Source organism: Chionomys nivalis, chromosome 9, assembly GCF_950005125.1.
Source record: "Chionomys nivalis chromosome 9, mChiNiv1.1, whole genome shotgun sequence".
NCBI lineage: Eukaryota > Metazoa > Chordata > Mammalia > Rodentia > Cricetidae > Chionomys > Chionomys nivalis.
The window spans coordinates 33,220,484-33,231,481 of NC_080094.1; positions in this window are offsets into that span (position 1 = coordinate 33,220,484).

Here is a 10,998-nt window from a genome sequence, read left to right on the forward strand (position 1 = left end):
ACACGTGGTGATTCCAGAGGAAGAAAGAATGGAAAAGCAGCTGAATGGACAGAGTACAGTAATATTCCGAGAGATCACAATAATGGGTCCTGGGCTCTTTCCCTCTGTTGAATCCCAGTTAGTCAATGGGGACAGAAACACTGAAATAACTATGTTGAGGTCAAGAACTTCTTGGACATGTTCAGTTGACTTCGGAGAAGTGTGTACCCCAGTCAAGACACAAAGCCATCTTCATCATTTGGCAATGCTCTTACCCTTTGTTGAGTTTTATAAGATGTTTTGGTAGGTTGTGGCTCATTCGTCCTGGAAAATGAAACCTGTGTGGGTCATATGGAACCAATTTGCATCTGCCCATTATTGCTGAAATCAGAAACAATAAAAAATAAATGGTCTTAGGTCAATGTTCCATTCTGCCGTCAAATGCTCAGAAATATTTTACTTTTGGAACACCCAAGGTGGGTTTGTGTTCTCTAAATACAAATAGAAAATTCCTTTGATTTATAGACAATAAATCCCTAAGAAACAGATGAGACAACTCTGTACCCTTGCTCTCTGACCTTCCTCCAACTGTTGCCTTCTGCCTCTCTGCTGACAGAGATTATGAGAGACAGTAAGCAGCTGGGATCCAAGGGCTGCCCTTAAACAGCTGTGTGATTCCCAGCTAGTAGCTGAGCACCTCCGTGTCTCAAGTTGCCCTATATAAAACCACGATAATGTAGATCTACTTCTTAAATGTCTTTGGTTTAAGAGTCAGCATTGTGCTAAGAACAGTTCTTGAAATGGAGAATTCAATAAATATCAATTGCTGTTAATGTTAATCTTCAACATATCAGTGTCTGTTTGGGCTTTATAAACTCCACTGGAGACATACATCTTGCGTTTTCATACATTACTAATCTAAAGTCATACAAGTAATAGGTGTTCAGTTAAGTAACTGCTAATTGAGTTGAACACCTTCTTGCAAGGTGTTACTTTGGGGATATAGTAGCTTGTCCATTAGAGTGAGTTTTGTCCTCAGTGTGGTTGTGTGAGAGATAGCGGGACCTTAGAAGGCAAGGCTGGGGTGGGGTTCTTAGGTAACTGGAGGTGTCCCCTCGGAAGGAATTAAGGTAATTCTGATGAGACCCTGAGTTAGTCCCCCTGCTTTTCTGTTCTCTTTGACTTCCTATCAGTATGTTATCTCTTCCAAATAGACCTTCCATTATGATGATATCTCCATAAGACTCACCCGCACCATGTTGATGCCAGTGCCAGCTCCAGAAATGTGAGCTAAGTAAACTTGTTTTCGTTAAAAAAAAAAAAAAAAAGGTTACTCGGCCTCAGGTATTTTATTACAGTAATAAAAATAGACTGAAACACAATGAATTGGCTCAAGCATAAATTGGAAGGGAGAAAAGCTGGAGGGAAATTATTATTTGGTTTCTCTGTTAATATTTTATAATACATACTCAGAATCCAGAAAGCCGTTTTGATTTACTCATGACTTATTTTATTCATTAAGATTTGGGAGTAAAACTTGATTTAAAAGTCTATTAGGAAATTAGGTAAGAAAACAAATACACTTTTCCCTCCAGCTACTCAATGATGGAGCATTGGTTTGGAGAAAACTTTTTTTGTAGCCAGTGCCTTGATAGTATTTTCTCCTCCGTTTTCCAATCCATTCATCAAGTCATCACTGGACGCCTACTATGTGCTAGCCAATGGGTATGTGATGCTCTGTAACCCTCCAGGAGAGTGCGATCTAGTGGAAGAGCCGACTTTAAAGAATCACACTAAGACATGAGGTAACCTGAAGTTCTCTAGAGAAAAACAGTGATGTTTCCCTAAAGAACCAAGGCACGTGTCCATATGCAGTGCACACTGTGCTTAGTATGCCCATATCTTTATATGTTTACATACACATGGGAGCCTATACAAATAATATCAACCAGGTATCCCTAAACTGGGAATTCTGTTGATCAAGGATGATAACCTGAAGCGAACTTTATTTTTATGTAACATCATTATGAGAATAGCCGATCACCATTTCCTCATATCTCACCTCTTGCTTCATTAATAACATACTGTATCAAAGGCTTGAGTACATCCAACAGCATGTGCGGTAGAAGTTGCTGTCATTACTGCCATTTTCAGATGAGGGATCAACACAAGGTGTCAGAGCCCAGTTTCAACAAGAATACCACTTACCAAGATAGGGGCACGGAGCTAGAAAAATAAATAAAGAGAACAAAGACGCAAGTGAAAATAATAAAACAGAAAGATAGGATAGCATCAGGAGGGCGTTCCAGTGAGTACTGAAATCACCTGCATTTAGTTTCCATTTGCTTAAATACCTGAAAAAGTAGGAGTAAGATAAAAAAAAAAAACCTGCATTAACATGATACAAGGAAATGAACCAACCAGTTGAAGGATTGTGGGCTACATTCTTAGTTAAACATTCTGTTGCCAAAACAAGACGAGTAACATTCATACCCATGACCAAAACATTCTGTAGGCAAACCACTCTCTGGGTGGAATCCATAGTCATTGCCCTAAGGAAGTAGGAACCTAGTTGGAACCTTAGATTTTTGTTTGAGGTAGAAACAGATCTACATCTTAATATCTGAACTACCAGGTCTGATTAGTAGCCACCTCTGTTGCCAATAACCTTGAAAAAGCAGAACTCTCTGGTCTGTTATTTGAACTGTTGACAATAACCTTGAAGGAACAGAAGTAAGTTCCAAGTCTCTGGTCTATAGTCAAGTTAGAATGAATCCATACCTATGGGCTCTGGCAGCAAGGTAAGCTCAGCACCTTGTCTGAAGTGAAGCATGGTGAGCTACATGTCTATCTCTGATCAGACACAGAAGGGACATGGATCCTGTGAAAGGCAACAGTGGGCAGAATCTGTAAGGAGATTCAGGGGTCAAGGATGTGATGGCAAGTCACACTGTCACACAAGGAGTGAGTATGGTAGGAACAGGAGGGTCAACAGGTTCTCCTATCCCATGCTCCATCATCTCAGCCCTTCCTAATAATTCCAGTCATAAGTTATCAATTGTCTTTCAGACATGTCTACTAGATGGTGTCCAGCATTTAAATTCATTAGGACCAGGCTTAGGATCCCCTGCCCCCTTGCCATCTTCTGATTTATTCTTGTTTTCTCATACCTAGTTAAGAATTTCAGATCAACAACTTCACCTGCCCCCAGAAACTGCTCACCAGATGAGTTGATTATAATATATTCCTATTCTAGTATCCTCTCTTTTTTCTGTGCTGTGACCAAAAGCACCTTCGGAGAGAAAAGATTTATTTATTCATTTATTTATTTATCCAAATGCAACACTGAGGGAGGACAAGACAGGAACTGAAGCAAAGCTAGAGCATAAACCATGAAAAGATGCTATTTACTAGCTGGCTCCCTTTGGCTCATGTTGAGATAGTCCTGCCCAGGGGTGGGCTAGGCTTCCTGCACCAATCAATGAGCAAGACAGACATTCTAAGACATTCCCCAATAGTCATGGCCACAGGGAAGTCTGCTCTGGGCCTCACTTCCTTCTTTGAGGCTGTCTCTTCCCAGGTGACTCTTGGTTCTGTTAAACAGACAATGAAAAACTCACCACAACAATCCCCAAACCTCTTGTTTAACTCCAGGTTATGTTGTTCTGTGGTGTACTTCCTGGATCTCTTATGAGATATGTCTTTCTCCACAAACGCTCCTCAAACCCTGTCTAGTTGTGTGCCAACTCTGCATTTTCCTAATGCTTTTCAGCATAGGTATGGAGAATTACTTTTGTTTGATGTGTGAAAGGCTCAAGTTCCACTGAAGACCTCCAGGACTTTATGGGACGGGAAACTATGTGGAGTTTGCTCTCTGGAGATCAACCCTGAAGTACTTGTCTTTGAAAAGGGAACTCAGAAATTCCTCAGCCGAGCTTTGTCTCTCCCCCTTGTCACACCAGCAGGGGCTGCCAGCTTCCTACTGTCCTGAAGTCCTATAAAGGAAGCCAGCTGCTCTGAGAATCCAAGGCCTGCTCTTTCCAGGGCCTGTGCCAACTTCTACTTCTGCGGCATGCATGTTAGGTTGTGTGGATTAGGCTGGGGAGAGGACGTGTGTATGTGCCCAGATGTGAGGGCAGGTGGTATCTATCTAAATTTTTTGCTGAGCAATAGACTAGAGATAGGATTGTCCCTCCTTAGAGCCCTAAAACTTTCTAGTGACTGGAACCCTTTTTATAGGATTGAGTTTAAAATGAAACTCATTTCCATATTTGTATCATGACCACCAACATTTGCTGAAAACTTAATGAGTTTAAATTCATTTCACATGTGGAACCTTATTTAGTCCTTATAAAAAGTCCAGAGTAAGATATTATCTCACCATGTGTCTACCCCACAGAGCACTTGTCACAGTGAGAAATTATACATTCCTCTTGAGACTTTCTTAACTAGCTACCTTCCCTATTAAATGCTAAGAGCCAAGAGGGCTGAACTGGAGAGATGGCTGAGCAGTTAAGAATGCTCGCCACTCTTAACAGAGGACTAGATTTGGAATCCCAGAATTAGGCATCTAAAAAAATCACATGTAATCTTATTCCAAGGGAGCCAACCCCTCTCTTTTAACCTACATGGTACGTGCATGTGCTTGAACTAATTTTCAGTGAATTATAGAATTGACTAAGCAAATGAATGACTATATAAATGAGGCAATGCTGTAGGGAAACATTATTTATTACTGCGGGGGGGGGGAGGACGCAAGACCCAATAGCTGAAGACACCATGAATTTGAGTCATGAAACATGGAGAAATCAAGCTATTACGCACCTAACACCCTCGTATCTATTTGCTCATTTTCATGGTAATTCGAGGCGCTATCCATGCTACTGAAAGAGCGAAGTTACCATTAGTCTTCCCCAGCTGTGAACATTTCAAGCTACAACAGCCACTGGCCTGACAAGTTATCTCCCTGCCTGATGCAATAGTGGCAAGAATGTTATAGGAGTAACAAGTCACTTTATGACTGGGTTGTCTCATGGCTTGTCCCATGAGACAGAGATCATACCTGACACTATTAAAGGGGTCCAATTATCTGTGGCTAGATAGATCATAGGCCTTAGAAAGAACTCAGTGCTATTGTTCTGCTAAATGGGCATAGTATGAACACGACTCCCAATGACTTAATGCTATACTCATAGATCAGAGCATCTCTCATCCTTCATCAAAGAAGCATCTCCTTGTATGAGAAGGCAATCAACACGGAAATCCTCAACTGGTCAATGTGTAGAGAGTAAGTGGCTGTAAGAGTGTCCAGCCTTAAATGGACATACATTTCACACTCTCTTTGCTAAGGCAAAGGAATCTCCTTGGGACACAGACAAAAAAATTGTAGGAGCCAGAGGTTGTAGTTAACATCAACATCAGTGTTTTCCAGACACAACAAAGTAGCTTCACATATGAACTCACAGCGATTATAACAGCATGTACAAGAACCTGCTTAAGCTAGACTAAATCCCAGCAGAAAGATGGGTGTGAAATCCCACTACTAGCTGAGGAGTGACTGGCATTTGATGGCGGCTGGACTAAAGACAGTTAGTTTTCTTTAACGATGTGACCCCTTATAGGCTTACCACATAGCCCCAGAGCAGGCTTTTTACTATGAAGACTAGTTGAGCAACACAAACTGGACTCTACAAGGAGTGGGTTTAAAAAGAGAAAGAAGAAAACTGAGAGTAGGGTAGGAAGGGATAGGAGGGTGGGAAAGCTGGTTATTGGAGGAGTTGGGGATCAGGAATGAGTGTTCAAGATAGCATGTACGGAATTCTTGAAGAATTAAAATATTGTTTAAAACAAATAATAAGAAAACCAATTCCAGGTCAACTTGGGCTACATAGCTAGACCTTGTATCAAAACAAACAAACAAACAAACAGAAACAAAAAAGCAAGAAAGCAAACAGAAAAGTAACCCCCCCCCATGCACATTGCTTAAGGTAAAACACACCCTAGACAGGTGTTCACACAAGTCCTAATGTTTTATTAGAAAAGGTTGATTTCTTATAATTATTATTTGTTTATTTTTACTTTAAAGTCAAAATGCCAATTTTTTTTTTAAAAAATTGTGTACCAGCATTTGTCTGCATGTATGTAAGTCTTTTTTTTTTTTTTTTGGATTTTCGAGACAGGGTTTCTCCGTAGCTTTTTTGGTTCCTGTCCTGGAACTAGCTCTTGTAGACCAGGCTGGCCTCGAACTCACAGAGATCTGCCTGCCTCTGCCTCCCGAGTGCTGGGATTAAAGGCGTGAGCCACCACCGCCCGGCTTGTATGTAAGTCTTCATAGCATGTGATGTGCATGCCTGGTGCCTGTAAAGGCCAGAAGAAGGTGTCAGATCTCCTGATATTGGAGTTACAAATGGTTGTTAGCTGCTCTTTGGGTGCTGGGAATTGAACCTGGGTCATCTGGAAGAGCAGGCAGTGATCTTAACCACTGAGCCATCTCTAAAGGCTCTCAAAAATTGTATAAAGTCTATTTAGAGGAAATTGGAAAGAAATGAAGCCCTTGTTCCCTTCATCCTGCTTCCCCCGATGTTGAAACCTTGCATGATAACAGATTGGAAAAAAAAAGTTTTGAAACATAGAACTAGAAGATAGAGCTAACCGTGACTGTCAAAGCAAACCTTCTCTCTTCACAGTGAAGCTGGCGTGATTGGGAGAATCTTTTTCCCTGAGTATGCAAAGCAATCGACAGGAGGCCCCAGGGCCATTCTCAGAGCACATGGACCTACTCCCCATTATTGCATTCCTTGGAGCCTCCCAGGTATCTGCACCCAACTCTAAGACTGAGCCATTCACAAGCTTGTTTTATTGTTGTCTTGTAGCAACATAGCATGAGACCTTCACTCTCGGGGAGTGTTAGCAGTAAGAGGCATAGACCTTCTCTCACCCCTGTAGACAGTATCTACTAGAACTGGAATTTATGGAGGATGCTGGATGATGCCCTGAAACCCTACTGCTTCCGTCCCAACAGTCTATATTCTGAACACTAAAAGCCCTGGAAAACAGAACACATCAAAGTCTCAGAATGCTATTCCCTTGCAGTGTGCCCAGGGCACTTCAGTTAGGTCAATGGACCATCTGCTCCATCTGTTATTTCTCAATATGGTTTCTTCCAGCCAAGTCTGCTACTCCTTCATGGACAGGAAGGAGGCTCAAAGAGGAGACAACTGATTTATTTGAATCCCAGTTACCATAGAACCTGTCACAAAATATTACAATTGTTCAGTTGCTCCATATCCTTCTCACCTTGGAAGATAATCAGAGTATGATGGAGAACTTCAAACAGGTCTCTCTCTCTCTCTCTCTCTCTCTCTCTCTCTCTCTCTCTCTCTCTCTCTCTGTGTGTGTGTGTGTGTGTGTGTGTGTGTGTATTCAGGGAGGAATGAATTCAATCCAAATTGATAGCCATTTTTATTTGCTTGGAATATGACTTGAAAGGATGCCCTGCCATTCTTCAGCAGCCAGTCAACCTGGCCACACTAAACTTGGGCATCACCCCACCAGGGACCCATTCTCTCTGAACAGCATCTTGTTATTGTCTGGAGAAGTGGACCAGGGCGATTTAATTTCTGGTATGTTTTCTCCTCTTTTACCTTCCTTCATCTGTTTGTGGATCAGGGGTGCAAGAAAGGGGGACAGACTAGAGAGCCACAGGGAAAAAACTATGGTCTTGTGCCATGCTTGAAGCTTACAAAACTTTCTGGAGAGCTGCAATCTCTTGAAAATGATAGCCATAGCTAAAGGGCTAGGCCATAAATAAAGGAATTCCTTACACTTGGCTAATCCTCAGGAAAGACTTTTAATTATTTTTCTGATCTGCATTGTCTTAGATTACCTGATTTTGTGGTTTACATGCTGATGAAGTTGGTCCATTGTACATTTTGGTACTGTTTACACAGATAGTGCAATGTGACCTCATGTTTGAAAGACAAATTGGGAACTTCGTGGATTGGCAACTTTTAAATAATAAAAAAAAGCAGACTTGCCCATTTCTTGTATTTGTGTCTCTTGGGATATTATGGGACACTTCTGAATCTTCACCCCAGGCAGCCCGCAAGGGTCACAGAAGCATGAAGTTGACAAGCTGAGTAATTCGGCTTTGTCTGTGTTTGTGATTAGCCCAGAGATTTCTCAGCCAGATAATAAGACACCAAAATATGAAAATTAAAAAATCCCCAGGCTGAGAAAAATAAACTTGTCAATGTATTTTGTGAAACAAAGCTCTGATGTGTAATTTGGTGCTTTTCAAGCTTCCAAATAAATGCTATGCACTTTTCATTTCGATCTTTCTCTAAACAAACACTTGTCTTCTATACAGTGAACCTTAGGCTGTAAGGCAACAAACTGCCCCGGAGGCCTAGATAGTTTATGTATCCTAGCACAGTCTTGTACCGTTTTATTTACAAGTTATTAGAAGACTATTTTCCCCTGCACCGTGTACATTTTCTCTCCAATTTGTTAAGCACATATGGACGTGTTGACCTCTCCTTAGGTTACATGGGGTCAAGAGGACAGAGAAAATGAAGTCCACTTACTCTCCTAGTGCTCATTTATCTGCTGTTGCCCATGCTGGACAAACGTGGGGCCACTAGAAAGGGCGTTCTTCTGTAAAGATCAGCATGCTAATTATGGAATGTATTGGACAATTACTCTCGGTATTAGTCTGATCATATGGCCCTCTGCGTACATATTTGTTAGACATGAACCAGTGGAATGGCTTATGTAAATGAATCGCACTGATCACAACTTGGGCTCGAGTGATTTCTTACGCGGCATGACGACAACAGATTGCTTCCTGGGAGGCAAGACATGGAACAATGGATTATTGTGTTATCTTGGTGGTGATGGCTCGGGGCTCCTATAGAGAACGGATCTAGTGTTTAGGGGTCCACTGGACAGAGAGGAGATGACAAGGCCTTAGTGCTGCATGTCCCCAATCAAGGCACACTTTCTTCTGAAAGCTGCAAGGAGACAGCTCCCTTTCTCTTTCTTCTCTGGGCATTATGTTCTTACTCTGGGGTCACAATCATCAAATTAAATCTAGTCGATGAGTCTGAAGAGCCACTCAGTAAGTGTTCAGATCCAATGCCCTGAAAAGGTTCCTGGCACTGTCAAACATTCTTGAGTGTTCTAACCAAATACTCAAACTTTCTTCCCTTTCCCCATATCAGTCAGCATGCTGTGCCACGGGAAAAACCTGCTTCTTTTCTCCTTTTTCCCCATTTATTTCAGCTATCACTTCAACCCCAATGAGTCATCCTTTAAAGCTCTGTATTTGGAATCTTTCTCCAGTGCACTGGCCTCGTTGCCTTTGCTCTGAGGCTGCCTAAGCACGGGGAAAAAGACAAGAATATTGCAAATAAAATCTAAGCTTATGTTCTCTTGTTTCTTTTAGTAGTCCTACTGAGATATAATTCATGTGCCATATTTGGCCATGCATTATGCACACTTCAGTACCTTTTTAGTTTATTCACAGAGCTGTACAACCTTTGTTGCTACATACAATTTTAGAATATTTTCAACATTCCCTGCCATCCTGTACTCTTTGGTTTTTACACCCATTCTTGCTTCCCTAAAACCCTAGGATATCACTAACCCACTTTCTATCTCCAGAGTTAACTGATCAGCACGGGCTAAACAAACAGAATCGCCTATTATATTTTAGAATAATATTTTCAGGGCTCATCCACATTGTGGCCTGTGCCTGTACATCATTTATTTTAAGTAGAAGTTGCTTCCCACTCTGTGAGTGGGGCACATTTTGTTTATCCTTTTTCCTTTATGTCATTTGGGTTGTTTCTACTTTTTAGCTATTATAGAATAATGGAAAGACCGAGAGGGGGAGAGAGAGAGATTGATTATAAAAGAACTCCATATCCCTTGAAATTCTGGGTCAGATATAACATTTTGAAAATTGTCAAAACAGTTTCCAAAATGGCTAGATGATTGCATGTTCTCACCACCAACAAATGAAAGTTTCATGTGTTCCATTTGCCATTGTGAAAATTTTTAAAAAGTGTTATTCATCTTAATGGGTGTGAAATGGTTTCTCATTATGGTTTGCGTTTCCTTAAAGACAGTAATGTTGATTGTGTATGTGTGCGTATGCGTGTGTGTGCGCTCTTGCATGTGCCTGCATAGGTCATTTGCATATCTCTTCATAAAAATGACTGCTCAGAACTTTTGCCCATTTTTAAGCTGGTCTGTCATTTTATTGATTATTTCATTGTCTGATTCTCTCACCAGGTATACAGCTTTCAAACATTTGAAAATACTTTCTCTCTGTGAGGAATTATTTCACTTAATGGTATCTTTTAAAACACAAACATTTTAAATTTTGATGCAATTATTCAAGCTCTTTTATTTTGTCACTTGAATTTTTAGTGTCATATTTTAAAGCATTATTTAATTCAGTGTCACTAAGATTTACTTCTATATTTTCTCCTGAGAACTTAAAAATTGACATTTTTAACATTTAGGCTTTGATTAATTTTGATTTAGTTTTCTCTGTGGTTAATAAAAAGCTCTTATCCTTTTTCAAGTGAATAATCAGGTTTTCCAAGAGCATATACCCCTCTTCCCATTTAATAATCTTGACACCTCTGTGGAAAATCAATTGATCATAAATATAAGGATTCATTTCTGACTCAATTATAGCCTATATATCTAGTGTCTGTCTGTATGGTGGTACTACACGGATTTATTTATTAGTCTGGAGTCAGGAAGTTTCCTTCCTTTTGCTGTCCTTTTTCTTTTCAAGACCAGTTGGGCTGGCCTGAAATTTTATGTGGATTCTATAATCAGCTAGGCCATTTCTGCAAATTAGTTAAAAATCAAAAATAAAAAAGCCAGGAAGTGGATATGACTTGTGTTGAATCTGTAGATTGTAACTAACAGGAACATGGGCCCTTTGTTCATCCCGGCCATCCAGCTAGCTTACACCCGAAATTGTATTAATTAAATCACTGC